The sequence below is a fragment of the Trachymyrmex septentrionalis genome, unplaced genomic scaffold, assembly GCF_001594115.1.
Source record: "Trachymyrmex septentrionalis isolate Tsep2-gDNA-1 unplaced genomic scaffold, Tsep1.0 scaffold87, whole genome shotgun sequence".
NCBI lineage: Eukaryota > Metazoa > Arthropoda > Insecta > Hymenoptera > Formicidae > Trachymyrmex > Trachymyrmex septentrionalis.
In genome coordinates, this window is record NW_017306059.1 from 3,093,094 (window position 1) to 3,102,353 (window position 9,260).

Below are 9,260 nucleotides of genomic sequence, written 5' to 3' on the forward strand. Positions count from 1 at the left end.
TATTAACAAATTGCAATACTATTACTCTTATCTCTCTCTTTCCTCTTATAATTTTTCTCACAACTTCATTATAAGAATCTCCTCCCCCAAAACTGTCATCAAAATAATTTCCGCTCCTTTAACGAAGTTTTTCTACAAGTTTGGAATTGAAACTTGAATCGAAAGAAACACGAATTGAACGAGTTTGCGGTACCATCGATTGATACGCAACTGGATATGTGGGTGGAGGAAAAGCCTGGTAGCATGACCGGAGTACGGGCAGAGTGAAGCTAATGTGCCAGTCGTGAGCGCGATTCCGTCGCGCCACGTACTTAAGGAACCGTGCGCGGTGAAGAAACGACAGAACGAAAGGCTGAAAAAAGCGATAAGAGAGAGGGATCCCTGAAAAAGAAGAGAGGATCCTGTCTCGTCGAGGGTATCATCGGGGCGCATTCAGTCCGTCCACGTTCGCTGTCGGGAACGCGACCGGAAGACCGATTTTCCCCTCGAAAAACTGCTTCTTTCTATTCCTGACAAGAACTGAATGGAAACTTCCTTCTGGTCGAAATAAAAGACACGTCTTCCGCGATTGCACAAATTTCTTCGAAGATCTCAAGTTCGCAATCGTTTCGCGACTTCGAATTTACTTGCTGTGAATATCGCGAATGAGGCAGAATCTCTGCGGCACGATTTTGAGTGAGTGACTTTGGAGCAAATTTTTACTTTCAAGAAGATAAAATTGTCGGTAAGAATAAATGTAATTAGTTAATAATTTCAATGCAAAGTGTCGCAATATATACTTGCTATTCTATTTTATTTTTTCCAATTTATATAAGTTTAAAATTATATCGAAAAATCTCAAGTTTATTTTTTTACGAGAATGCGATCACGTGTTTGTCGGTCTTAATGAGGAAGTGTATGTATATATTCCAATTCGTAAGAGGAAAAATATTCCTGGTACATTCAGGTTAATCTCATATCTTTCAACTTAATAAGAGACGACCTTAATTCCTGGTAATTCACGATAAAGCGCACGACAAATAATTTTTACAATTTAGAATTTAGGATTACAATTTAAATTTTTCACGAACATCTTCGATGAAAATAAGAAAAATCTAGAAAATGTTTATACACGATTTGTTTGAGATAAATCGGAGTAATGATTTCAATTATATATATAAAGCGACCTTTAAAACATTTTAATTAATTCTTCTAATAAAAAGTTAGAATTCACGAGAAAATATGAGGAGATTTGCCAACAGAAATATAGAATTTTTGTAGTTTGCTAAAAAAACAACTCGCTTTAAATAATATTACTATAACATTTGTGCCGACAAAACTTAGTTCATACGCTTCTTCTGTGGTGCTAATTGTTGCGCTCTTCGTATTATCATAGGATCTGGTTTTAACTGCTCGCCTCTATTTACCTTGCATAAATTTTAAATGCTCGATCATAATACACAAGTGATGACGCTTTCTTGATAACGACGTATTTCGCTAATGATATCTGCGAAAACAGTCACCAAACATGAAGTCTATCTTTTCAATGACATATTCAAGAAATCGCTCAAGAGTTTGTTCAATAAACTATCCATAAATTATCCATTGACGTTGTCGAATTGCCATTACACGTTTGACGGTCTTATATCGAGCATTTTTTTAATTTGACATAATATCAATTTAAAAATTTCAAACTTTAATAAAATCGTTTTGACAGAAACTTAATATTTGCAAAAAATGCAAAAATATTAAATTTAATAAAGTTTTTTTTATTTAAACAAGAGAAAGATTCTGGTACAATCAAAAAAATTATGTTAAATTTAACACATTTCATGTAACTCAAACAGTCCACTGAAATTTGTGTTTTAATTTAACACAAGATGAATATGTTAGAAAGTGACATAAAAAAATTAACATAAAAATATAACTGACATAATCATTTAAGCAATTTATATGAAAGCATATTTTTTCAGTAAAATTAATATTTGTATGTTAAATTAGCACACATTTTATTCACTTATCTTAGAATTTAAGTTTTAAAATACATTACTTTTATATTATTCGTTCACTTATTCATCAATTTTATTTTGACACTAAGAAATTAAATATCAATTTAACACAAAATATTTAAATAATGTAATAATATTATGTTAAATTAACACTCAAATATGTTAAAAAATCAATCGAAAATTTTAACAAGGACTCGGATGGACCAATTTTAACACAAATACAAAATAGTTTTTACTACGTAGAAACGCAAAACATTGTACGTTGCTAATTTCAATATATTACATAAAACTTAATGAGACAAAAAAGAATAATATCAGCAATTTTCTACAAATTACTATAGGGGCCAGGAAAAATTAACGGAATCTATTCAATATTAAGATTTGAACTCGGGATCCCTCGTTTATAAATCTAGCATTCAAAAGTAACACTATTCTTTGAGCCGCCTTCAATTTGACTCATATAATATTTTTTAGTGTTCGAAATATAGAATCATGTAGAAAAAGAATTATGTACTGAAGGAAATTATTTAAAGTTATAGTGAATCGTTATTTTTTAGTGAAAATCGAAAAATCTATAAATCATCATATAAGCCATAAATAGAGTAAACACCAACTTTGATCTTTTTTTGTCCTTCTTATCGTAACCTTAAGAGAAAAATGATTTTTCATTTTATGGGGATTTACAGATTTTTCGATTTTCACTCAAAAATAACGATTCACCATAATACTTTGAATGATTTCCTCAGCATATAATTCCTTTTCTACGCGATTCTACATTCCAAATACTAACTAAAAGGTACTACATAAGCCAAATTGGAGGTGGCCCAAAGAATAATGTTACTCTTCAGTGTGCTACGCCGCTCCACTGTTGTCATTATTTATTCCGGTCGTCTATGTATATATTTAAATGGTTCTCTTTATTTACCTACATTACTTTCTTTATTTGAACAGTTTTTCACTTAATCATTTCCACATAATACGGCGAGAGAGAGAGAGGGGGGGGAGGGGAGGGGAGGGGAGGAGAGAAAAAAATTAATCGGATAATTTTCTAAACTGAAAAGATATTTTAAAGATGCTTAAAAAAAATCATTTTAGGCAGCTAGTCACGTGCCTGAGTCATCAACCTTATCTTCATTGACTAATCAATTCCTTCCACGCTTTTCGTGTAACCCATTCCGCAGATACACGACCAACTTCCTCCATGCAAATCGTCACTTTTATCCAAACAACGGCGTCGCATGCCACGACAACGTCTTTTCCATATAAAAGCCCGAGGACGATATACTCTACACGTGGTATGAGTCACTTGTTGTATTACGTGCGTGACTAGTACAACTAGATTCTTTTCAACGAGCCTATAGATCGACATTCTCTATCTTTATGAAGACCTAACTATATTGTCCATACATGTATTATCTAACAGGTGATAGTCGTTACTTTCTTCATCATGATACATTTTTATTCGCCTTATATTAAAACATTGAAGCAAAAAATTGAACGTATAAGCCCTTTGCTAATTTCTTATCACAAAGCAATAAAAACTTGATATTTTTCCAACCCATTTGCGCGAAATATTTTTATACTTTTTACAAAATATTACTCCGAACCAAAAACACGAACGCTATGATGACCCAGTCGTCGTTTTGCTCGATATATCGATCTTCCAACAACTAGAAAGAGAAAGAGAGAGAGAGAGAGAGAGGAGCGGCCTCGGTAAACACACTAGGCCGCGAATATCAAGGGTTGCAGAACGAGAAGTATAGGTTATCAACGAAGATAATCCTACATCTCTAAGTGAATTAATTTTTATAATGTGTTTTATACAATGGACATTTGAATGAAAAAGTCGGAAATTTTCGAGCTCGATTTAGAAGCGCAAATCTGGACAAAGTAAGAGTCACCTCGCTGCTCTCAGAATACAATACCGGTGGTACGCCTTCAATAATAGAAATACATATTGTAATATGATGATATCGATAATAACTCTGTTGCAAGCCCGTATACACGGCCCGTCACACGTCGTTTATAAATGTACACCTATGTGCTATTATTTGCTTCATAATACACACCCTATCGATTCGACTCAACGACCCCTTTCTCACATCGAGAAGCATGACCCCGAGACCACCCAGTGAAAACTACTTGTGATACTGATCGCCGGAAGGCGATTTTCATAAAAACTATTCTAAAAAAATTTCTATTTACCGTTATCGGAAGAACCGTGCCCACTCTATGGAAAAGTTCACCTAAAACCTAGTGATAAAAATAAGTAAATGTTAATATGACTCGTAATATGCAAAGCAATATGTATGCAGAAATAAGACCAACAAGCAAAATTCTAGATGTAAGATATCAAATAATTTATTAATATGACAATTTTTAATAAAAATGGTACATAGTGAAAAACATTTTTGTATTTGTCTTAAAAATGGTTCACTCAAGTCCTTGTTAAAATTTTGTGCTAAATTTTTAACATATACGAGTGTTAATTTAACATAATGTAATTATGCTATTTGCATATTTTATGTGTGTGTTAATATTCTATATTTCTTAGTATCAAAATAATATAATTTATAAGTAAACAAATAACATAAAAATAATGTATTTTAAAATGTAAATTTTAAAATAAATGAACATATAATACGCGTCAATTTAACATAAATGTAAATTTTACTTAAATTAATGCCAAAATTTGACCTTTAAGATCCATAAAATGTATTAAATTTAATACAAATTTTCCAACTGTGTAAAAGTACTGACAATGATTGATAAGAAAACTACAGAGTACACTTTTATCATTTTTGTTAGTAAATTTTAATGAATTATTTTACACCTAAAACATTTTGAATTTTACTTATTGTTGGTTTCATTTTTACATATTGCTGCTGATAAAAATTTTTCAGTTATCAGTATTATCGGAAATAAACGTTGAGAAATTACAAGAACAGTATCCCATTTCGCTAATGTAGTATCGCTTCGATTTCAGGATATTTATTCGGAAAACCATATTCGTTTCTAGAAGAGATCTCGGTAGAAACATCCCCTTTGAGAAAAGTTCGAGGAGCGGCTAGAAAAAAAATAACGCTTTCGCGGAAAAGAACAGTCGATATCGATCGGTGGATGATCAACGACCGAAGAGAGCTCGTATGACCGCGGGATTCGCAGACGCGAAAAGGGAAAAGGGAACGAGTGGTTGTGCGACGGAAGGCTAGTCGTCGTATGGGGAGGAAAAGAGCGAAGAAACGTTAGAGTGTGGCGCGCGAGACGAGATCGCAATGAAAGTCAATAAACCGTGATGAGTAACGGAGAGTATAGTGGTCGGAGTGGCATTAATAAATTAGTGTCTACTTGCTGCTACAAGCAACAGCAGCGGCAGCAGCAGTAACAGGAGTCCGGAGGAGGAAGAGGACAAAGAGGAGAGGTGGTGGAGGAGGAGGAGAAGGAGGAGGCGCGGACCTCGAGTATGTGTGTGCACGATATGTGTACCGGTGTACGTGCGTGCGAATACTTGTGATCGGCCGTGTAGATGCGGGGATTTGGCCAGTGTGTCAGTGTGAAAGAAGACAATTGACTCGCAGCCGCCGTCCGTCGGACGGTGCTCAGCTCGGCGGGGGCCTTCTGACGTCACATCCTGCCCCGCGGCCTGTACGAGAGTCGCGATCTCATCTGGACCATCGGTGAACGAAGGTACGCAGATTCGTGTGTTCGCACGGCGCAAAGCGCGCTAGAGTTTAAATAGCTCGGTTAAATGGATACCAGTTGAAGTTGGGATCACAGCTGAGATAATGACACCTCGGGATCATCTTGATAAGAAATCACATTTTAGAGAAAAACTTGAATCGATATGTCTCCCGTTAGCGATACTACGATTATAATCTTTCTATCTATGCAGTTGTCAAAAAGATAAAGTAAAGATATAATCAATTATGATTAATATGTTTAGCGCAACGATAAAATCTCAAAATTGAATAATTTGAATGATTATATCTGTAGATTGAATGAAATTATTTAATTAAAAATTACAATCTCGAAGTCATATTTATAACTATGCATCGCATCTACCTCTAGACAAATTTATATAGTAAAACAACTATAACTAAACATTTGAATAGCTAGTAATCGGAAATAAATGATCAAACAAACATCATATACAAAGCGTACATATCGCGTTTGTTAATACGATCAATATATATAATGATATTAATAGCATTAATAGACAAGATTGCCATAGTGACGTTGATTCTAACAACACAGTATAATATCTATATTTGGAGTTCGTGGAATAACTTGTCTTAATATACGTTCCAATAAAGAGAAAAGTTAGTCAAAATGAATTAAAATGAGAAATATTGAAATCGAATCTATCGAAATGCTTTATCGTTCCTCCAGCAATTGAATATTCAAAACTTTTAATGCAAATGAAAAATTACTATCAATATTATCCCTGATATATTTCTTTTAATAAAATCAATAGATTATTAACTGCATAGAATTTGGTACCGTGTATTCTTTAGAGATAAATGTTTCACAAATCATGTAAATAGAAAAATAGATTAATTCTTTCTAGTGAAAAATAATTTAATTCTTATTTGTCTTGTATATATAATAAATCAAATTAAAATCAATTTTTTATTTGATTAGATTAAACTTTTGTAACAAAGATAAATATTTTTTTAATATTCCATATATTGCATTCCGCTTAACAGAATATACGTTTGTGAAAAGAGAATACGCCGCAATAAATTAATGTCGCGCATTAATCTTGGACATTGACACTTTGGAGTAAGTATTACTATATTTTGCACAAATGACTGCAAAAGCTGTGCGTGATCGAAAACGTCCGTATCAGATACGACGAGTCGGCGACGTCTTCGTGGTCATGAGTACGAGATTTCTCGTCGTGGCGTGAAATTTCAGATGACGTACGATAGGTCTTCTAATTAACTAGGGCGTTACGCGAAGCGCACACAGATACTGTGAAACAGAAAGAGAATGAGAGAAACTCGACATTGATCATTACGATGAGGATGTTACGATCAAGATATATAGTATGACGATTAAAAAAAACAATCTCTTTCCTGATCTCGCAATTGTCGTGTGCAGCACGTAACAGTAAGGCTCCTTTCCTACGGTCCTCGTTATTCGTCAAGGTCAATCCATACGTCTCGCTTCGACGGACGTCGAAGTTGCGAGTCGGAGATGCGCTATTTATTGACTCGATAAATTGCGACGACAAAGGCAATTTCGTGACGGTGCGCGAGCGAAGGCGTCGTAGAACGAAGAGCGTTCGGCGTTCACCAAGGTGCGCGGGTACGCGTTGTCGAGGAGTAGACCCATTAGAAGCAAATTCAACAGGAAGTACAAGAGCCGGTCGGCGATTATTCCATGCCGGACGAGCGCGCGACGCGTGTCTTTCTTTTGCAGATCAAATCCAATTGACCCCGTGAAAGATATAATTGTTAGAGTTTACGATACTCGAGGGAACGTTCGAAGAAACGGACGATGTCTGCGGTCAGATTACACATTAACGTATTATGTCGTAAGGTAATGCTTTATTTCGTCTCACGAATGCTAATATTATTAAAAGCTTTATTATTAAAAGGTATGTTATTAAAGGTATATCGGTTCGATGTATCGTGTTACACACACATACACACATACACACACACACACACACACACACACACACACACACACACACCGAGGGTCCAGTTCGTGATGTAACGGTGCACTTTGACTCCTATAATAGACACTATGGGTTAGATTTAAATGGAAGATACTTCTCGGGAGAAGAAAAATGGAAGATCGTATCAAAACGGTAGCGGCTTAACCGGTCGTGTCGGATATACTGTTCGTTGCATCATTCATATCGGAGTCCCTCCCTATCTAATACCTGCGTCGCGAGGGGAAGTCGTAAATTCAAAAGCGGCAACTGCAATCGTAAAATTGCATCTGCCTGGCTCGTGTTGAGATAGTCTTAACTGAGACGCACCGGAAGGACGGAGCGGTTTTAAGCGCTTTATGGAAGAGAACGTGGGTGTCCACGTGGCCTGAATCGTAAAAGCGCTCTTAAGCGCGCGAGGTGAGCTCTCGAGCATGAAAACGCGTTAAGCTTGACTCTAATTGGTCCGTGCCGCTTCCGACATAATCGATTGTATCGCACTTTAAGCAAAGAAAACGCTGTATAAACAAAACGAACAGTTTTATATATACAGAAAAGACTATTCTTAAACCAACCATAATATGATATATGTGATACATAAGCAAAAATAATCTTTCTTTTGTAATCTTTCTTCAAAGATTTTAATTTGATTTGATTAAATTTGTGTTTATGCAAGTATTGTACTCAATTCAAGACTTACTCGATCAAAAATCCTACAACAATACGAATTTAATCAACTCAAGACTAAAATCTTTGAAACAAGGTTACAATATCGTTGCTTATATATGAGTAAATTATGGTTGATTTAAAAATAGTCTTCTTTTCTGTGTAATTTTTACTTCCGTAAGAAAGCAGGTGCATGAAAAGAATGGTATTATTGAAGTATGTAAAATTTTAATTAGATACGGATCTGAAAATAATTTCGTTAGACCATTAAAATAATAGGAATCTCAAGCATACTGGTGCTACGAAAAATTTTGACATTTTTGCAACAAATTTGAGCGTTCTACATTAATTATTTTGATAATCCAACAAAATTATTTTCAGATCTGTATCTAGCTAAATTTTTAGATACTTTAACAAAACTGTTCTTTCCATGTGTACATTAAATGCATTAAAAAATATCATTGTATGTTCTTAAGTTGAATAAGTTGCAAATTTACTAATTTAATTAGACCGATCTATCAAGTTACAGCAATTAGAAGTAACTCGTGATTTATTAACGGAATATTATTAGAGTATTGTTAATATATATGCACGTGTCGCTTATAATTAAATATCTGTATAACTATTTAATAGAGATGTGTGAATCAAGATTTTTGACACCGAATCGAATCATATAAACTGAATTTCTTTTCTTTATTTGAATCCAAATCAAACTGAATTGACAAGATTTTATCCTAATCGAATTGAATTAAATCGAATCGAATAGTTAAAAGATAACTTTTAATTAACAACATTAAATTACTGTTAAATTTTGATATACAAACAATAAAAAAGATTTCTACATAAAAAAACTAAATTATATAATATGTTTTACTTATTAGTAAAAAATATGTTTGTGTATATATATATATATATATATATATATATATATATATATATATATC

At 34.0% G+C, this 9,260-nt stretch overlaps 1 protein-coding gene across 9 annotated transcripts in view; it reads left to right on the forward strand.

The window, feature by feature from the left end:
* Positions 1-293: 293 nt before the first annotated feature.
* LOC108755362 (neurexin-4) overlaps positions 294-9,260 on the forward strand; it is a 26,989-nt gene continuing 18,022 nt past the window's right edge. For 8 of the 9 annotated variants that reach the window (XR_001939759.1, XM_018498299.1, XM_018498298.1 and 5 more), the window contains exons 1-2: positions 294-724; positions 4,975-5,675. The gene's annotated coding sequence lies outside the window, so the exon portion shown is untranslated. The remainder of the gene's footprint in view (positions 725-4,974; positions 5,676-9,260) is intronic. The other variant, XM_018498293.1, reaches the window with a different exon arrangement.